Source organism: Schistocerca nitens, chromosome 2, assembly GCF_023898315.1.
Source record: "Schistocerca nitens isolate TAMUIC-IGC-003100 chromosome 2, iqSchNite1.1, whole genome shotgun sequence".
Taxonomy (NCBI): Eukaryota; Metazoa; Arthropoda; class Insecta; order Orthoptera; family Acrididae; genus Schistocerca; species Schistocerca nitens.
This window is the reverse complement of record NC_064615.1, coordinates 208,964,864-208,970,995: the sequence shown is the minus strand read 5'-3', so window position 1 is coordinate 208,970,995 and position 6,132 is coordinate 208,964,864. Positions and strand designations below refer to the sequence as shown.

Here is a 6,132-nt window from a genome sequence, read left to right as displayed (position 1 = left end):
GACTTTTCGTCCCCGACATCACGACCTCAGACGGTGTTCACAACAGAACACAGGTGACAGTGGTGTCTGCCTTTGCTGAACATTATCGCCAATTTTATGACGACGAACCGATGATCTCCGTCCTTCCCCTTATCGGACCCTCGCCGTAGCGGAGTCAACGTCCATGATGTCTGCAATCACCGCACAAGAGGTGGCAGATTCGATCAACAAGGGGGCCAAGAACAAATAACCAGGACCAGATCGGCTTCCCGTGGAGTTTTACCGGGGATTCACCACGTTAATACTTCCTCGCTGGACGGAAATGATTCAGGAACTCTTTACCCCGTCCTTCCTAATTCCACCTGAATTCGTCACTGGCATTCTTCTACCCGTGCCTAAGCCGAAGGGAGGGTCTCATGTCTCTGCATATCGCCCTCTTACATTAATGAATGCAGACTATAAAATATATGCACGCCTCTTAGCAGCGCCCTATATAGTGCTTAATCATTTCTTGGATTCCAGTGTGTAATCCTTCCAGTTCGTATACCATTTAGGCGGAATACAGTAGCCTTAGCACTATACAATGATTTGGTAGGAACTTTGCCCACACCTGTATCTCTGAAATTGTTGACATGGAAATGGACGCGATGAAAATGTAACAGTTTCATAGTGTAACGTAGTAAAGTTTTCAGCTGTTTTACGGACTTTGCTTGGTGTGTTATCGTACGCTTAACTCTCCACGTGGCCTGACGATCGGACTATAGTACCGAAACACCTAGCCTAAAACTGAGTTCTTTTAATTATGACTGGGTGTATTTTTATTCAGCTCCCGCTGATAAGGAATGTCATTTGACAGCGTTACGCAGTGTGTTTCACAAAGACGTTCAGGAGATTTATGAACGAAATTGCACCTATAGCCAATCGCCCGTGATAGGGAATGTCTACGAGAGGAAAAAAAGGACGGAATGTAAAGACAGATGTAGTCTCCGACGCATTAACTGAAGGGTTTCCCGTGGCGATGTTCCCCCAGCCGCCTGGCTACCCATGGATGAAATTTCACTCTCTGGTTGAAACACACAGTGCTGACCTACTTTTAGATGCGTTGTACGTTTTCAAATAACTGACAGTGTATCGCCTTACAGATAATTAGTGCGGAAAAAAGTTATGTCCTGATGCAGGCCAGGCATTAAATGAAAACCCAGTATTGGGTGACTGTTTATGTGGAGGTTACCGGACGAGGTCCCATGTTCTACAAGGTATTTATTCCGTTGTTTCGAACAGTGAAAAATGATGCATATTTAGACTCGTGATGTTTCACTTACTCTCATTGAGTTACCTTACACTCAACAAACGTCGATGATCATCGTGGCAGGTTATTTTTCATTAATTGGTGAAATTTTCTTGGGTTACCACTAGAGTAAAAGGATCCTCTTTAAACAAAGTTTCTAGCAGTTCCTATTCGTCTTCAGAGGTACTGGCCTGAAGATGACTAGAACTCGCTGAAACGTTGCCACTCGGTTGATTGCCATCAAGATTTCATAAGCGAAATTTACCGAGAAAGCTTCCATATACACTGCTGGACAACTACTGAGGAACAACAGAACATGCTAAGGAACAACTGCCAACTGCTCCAGAAGAACTGACAATTGCTACGGAACACCCGACCAGTGATAGTAAAAGGAAGCGTAGAGCGCGGGACGTGTTATCTGCAGCGCTCGGTATGCGCACAACTGTTCATGCAGTACGTTGTTTGACTATGGCTCTTGTGGAACAAAGTAGTACGATGTTCCGTGTGGTACGGCTACATGTCCGCAAGATGTCTATTACGGTCGTGGATGGGCAACAGGAATGCTTGAACCTGCTCAAAATGTCACTACTGTGACCAAAGTATTCCGTGTGTGCAAAAGTGTCATCTGACTATCAGAAAAGGACGCTGAAGGTGGAAATGCTATGCAAAAGCATGCTGCTGGTCATAGAGGGGCCACCACACCGCAAGAGGATCAGAACATAGCCCTAGTCTCGAGAAGTAACAGAAATTTTACTCCTAGGCCGATCGCTGCAGACCTTACAAGCGCTACACGTGTCTCTACCAGAACCATTTTGCGCCGATTAAATCAGGCTGGTTTGTATGTCTGGAAGCCCGTTAAATGCATCCCACTTCAACAACACCGTGATCGAGAAGGAATTCCTTGAAGTACAGAGCTTGTTTGTTTGAGGCTAGCAACAGTGGTCCATAGCAATGTTCTCCGTCCGCAGCTCGTGGTCTAGTGGTTAGCGTTCCTACCTCTGGATCACAAAGTCCTGGATTCGACTCCAGGCCGGGTTGGGGATTTTCCCTGCCCGGGGACTAGGTATTTGTGTTGTCCTCATCATTTCGTCATCATTCGTGAGAGTGGATAGATTGGACAGTGTAACAAACTGGGACTTTGTGCGGGCGCTGATGATCCCGCAGTTGAGCGTCCCACAAACCTAACATCATCATCATCATAGTAATGTTCCCCGGCGAATCAGACGCGCGGGGTAACTGCGTGGTCAAATTCGCCTTGTCACGGTCCAAGCGGCTACCCCCACCGGAGGTTCGAGTCCTCCCTCGGGCATGGCTGTGTGCGTCGTCCTTAGCGTAATTTAGTTTAAGTTCGATTAAAAGAAAAACCCACTTGTTATCATTTGCGATATCCCAGTCACCATAGACCACAGTGAGCTATGCGATACCATAAGATCCCAAAATTTTGACGACATGAGTTCTGAAGAGTTTAAAAATGAATTCAAAGTAAGATTTAAAACCGGACCCAGAGAGAGAGAGAGAGAGAGAGACGTAGTTCATCACGTAGCCGAAGTATCCAGTAAAATGTGGAAAAAGCTTACGACTATGGACAAGATCTACATTCGTTTCCACTCCACAAATGTGCGGGACTACTTGGTGGTACCTGGCTGTCATAACTATGGAGACTTAGATCATATACATCATATACGTAAGTACTTTTATCGGAAGCCGACTTGCTCCAGGTGTGGAGCAGAAGATCACGTAAAGAGATACTCCACGAGGTCAGGAATTTGTATTCCTTGTACTAAGAGGGGTAAAAAGACGTGCAATGCTACGGGAAGAAATTTTACCACATACACACACCGGGCGAGGTGGCGCAGTGGTTAGCACACTGGACTCGCATTCGGGAGGCCGACGGTTCAATCCCGTCTCCGGCCATCCTGATTTAGGTTTTCCGTGATTTCCCTAAATCGTTTCAGGCAAATGCCTGGATGGTTCCTTTGAAAGGGCACGGCCGATTTCCTTCCCAATCCTTCCCTAACCCGAGCTTGCGCTCCGTCTCTAATGACCTCGTTGTCGACGGGACGTTAAACACTACCCACCACCACCCACATATACAGGGTGAGTCACCTAACGTTACCGCTGGATATATTTCGTAAATCAAATACCGACGAATCGATTTCACAGACCGAACGTGAGGAGAGGGGCTAGTGTAATTGGTTAATACAAACCATAAAAAAATGCACGGAAGTATGTTTTTTAACACAAACCTACGTTTTTTTAAATGGAACCCCATTATTTTTGTTAGCACATCTGAACATATAAACAAATACGTAATCAGTGCCGTTTGTTGCATTGTAAAATGTTAATTACATCCGGAGATATTGTAACCTAAAGTTGACGCTTGAGTACCACTCCGCTGTTCGATCGTGTGTATCGGAGAGCACCGAATTACGTAGGGATCCAAAGGGAACGGTGACGGACCTTAGGTACAGAAGAGACTGGAACAGCGCATTACGTCCACATGGTAACACCTGTTTATTGGTCTTTTTCACTGACGCACTTGTACATTACCATGAGGGGTGAGGTACACGTACATACGTGGTTTCCGTTTTCAATTACGGAGTGGAATAGAGTGTGTCCCGGCATGTCAGGCCAATAGATGTTCAATGTGGTGGCCATCATTTGCTGCACACAATTGCAATCTCTGGCGTAATGAATGTCGTACACGCCGCCGTACATCTGGTAGGGTGAAAAGTGGCGGTGACACTTAGGGTTTTTTTGTAGTTCCAAAATAAAAAATAAATAAAAAAGTGGTCAGCAAAAAAATAAAAACGTGAAAAAATAAAAAAGAGGGTTAGCTGCCCTCTGTAATAAAAAAGGCTGAGTTCATCGTTAAAACAAATAAAAACGTGGTCAGCGTGACAGACTGTCAATCCTAAGGGCCCGGGTTCGATTCCTGGCTGGGTCGGAGATTTTCTCCGCTCAGGGACTGGGTGTTGTGTTGTCCTAATCATCATCACTTCATCCTCATCGACGCGCAGATCGCCGAAGTGGCGTCAACTCGAAAGACCTGCACCAGGCGAACGGTCTACCCGACGGGAGGCCCTAGCCACACGACATTTCATCATTTCAGTCGCAGTGCCTTTCTCCACGATATCAATGACGAGTTGCAGCAGTTGTGGGCCGGTTCGCCTCAGGAGAGGATACAATACCAACTGAATCAGTGCATGCTTGCAGACTCGAGGGAGCGCAACGTCATACTGACAACTGGGCTCATACTGCTTCTTTGAAATTTGACTCTGTTTTGTAATCACTGAAATAATATCATATACTCTCTCAGCCCTCCCCTCCTTCTGGGTGTTTCACCTTTTTTTTCAGGCAGTGAACTTCAGCAACAAAATCGTCTCTTCCTGTTATCAAAAGAGCGGTCTCCCTAGTATATGAGAGAACCATTCTCAAGTCCTTTCTGAGTTGTGTGTACAGTAAGACCGTAAGGATAACTATGGTTGACAGACGGTGGCCAGTTCCATGTCAAATATAAAATTATTTACGTGAAATGAATTCGCAGTAGTGGATGCGAAACGTCCCTATGTCGCCGTTCTCGCGTCACAACCTATACTCACGCACGCATTATGTATTGTCCGCACGGGGAAGGACGTTTCAATTGAAAGTCGCTGCCCGATATCGCCGGATAAATACGATACTGCAATGCCTGTATTGTTAAGAAGAACGATGTAATGTTCCTTCAGAGATGCGTGCATGTCCGAAGGAAAGAGCTCTGCGGCGACTATAGCCGCTATGAACAACGCGAAATCGATTAGCAGTTGCCAATATAACGATTAGCTGTATACGAGCCGAGTACGAGTAAGGTTGTGTTGCAGGAAATACAACATACGGAAGTTTGGTTCTGGCCATGGCTGAAAAAGCTAAGGCGACCGCTTCTATAAAGCGGGAAATCCATGTTTGTCGTATTTCCCTTACACAGCCGAAGGTTATTCGCATTCGCAATTGTGAATACATTTCACGTATTTCATAATGGCTGTAGTCACCGCAGTGCCTGTTCCTTCGGAATGCATGCGTCTCCGAAGGAGCGTTGCATCGTACTTGTGAACAACGTGTAAAATGTTTCGTATTCAGAATGTTGTGACTGAAATTAACGGTTTAAATGTGCCCACTAAATGCATTACCTTTGTCAGAACACCGTTCAGAAAAATTTTTGTCATCTGCTGCAAAACGTGTATAAGAAATGACAATAGGAGCGCATAAACGAAGATATTCAGACATTTGGAGATTATCGTGTATTTTCTAATGTATTTCATTCGAATGCTGGCTTGATCATTTGAGAAATTCCAATGCGTACTCTTTTTTTAAAAAAACTTAACCAATTGTAAACTGTAAGTAAGCATCCTTTGTAAATGTTTGTATAATAATATAAATTTGAAAACTTAATAAACCACGGAATAATGTAGATACAGAGGTAAAAATTGACACACATGCTTACCAAAGAAAACTATGTATTGCTAAACGCGTGAAGGATCTCTTGCGCGCGTCATTTGGTGATGATCGTGTGCTCAGCCGCCACTTCCGTCATGCTTGGCCTCCCATGTCCCTAGACCTCCGTCCGTGCGATTATTGGCTTTGGGGTTACCTGAAGTCGCAAGTGTATCGTGATCGACCGACATCTCTAGGAATGCTGAAAGACAACATCCGACGCCAATGCCTCACCATAACTCCGCACATGCTTTACAGTGCTGTTCACAACATTATTCCTCGGCTTCAGCTATTGTTGAGGAATGGTGGTCGACATATTGAGCATTTCCTGTAAATAACATCATCTTTGCTTTGTCTTACTTGGTTATGCTAATTATTGCTATTCTGATCAGATG

At 45.0% G+C, this 6,132-nt stretch overlaps 1 non-coding gene across 1 annotated transcript; it reads left to right on the top strand.

The window, feature by feature from the left end:
• Positions 1-3,108: 3,108 nt before the first annotated feature.
• Positions 3,109-3,181, top strand: Trnaa-cgc (transfer RNA alanine (anticodon CGC)). The gene has a single exon. It is a non-coding gene; the product is annotated as a tRNA-Ala (tRNA).
• Positions 3,182-6,132: the final 2,951 nt, after the last annotated feature.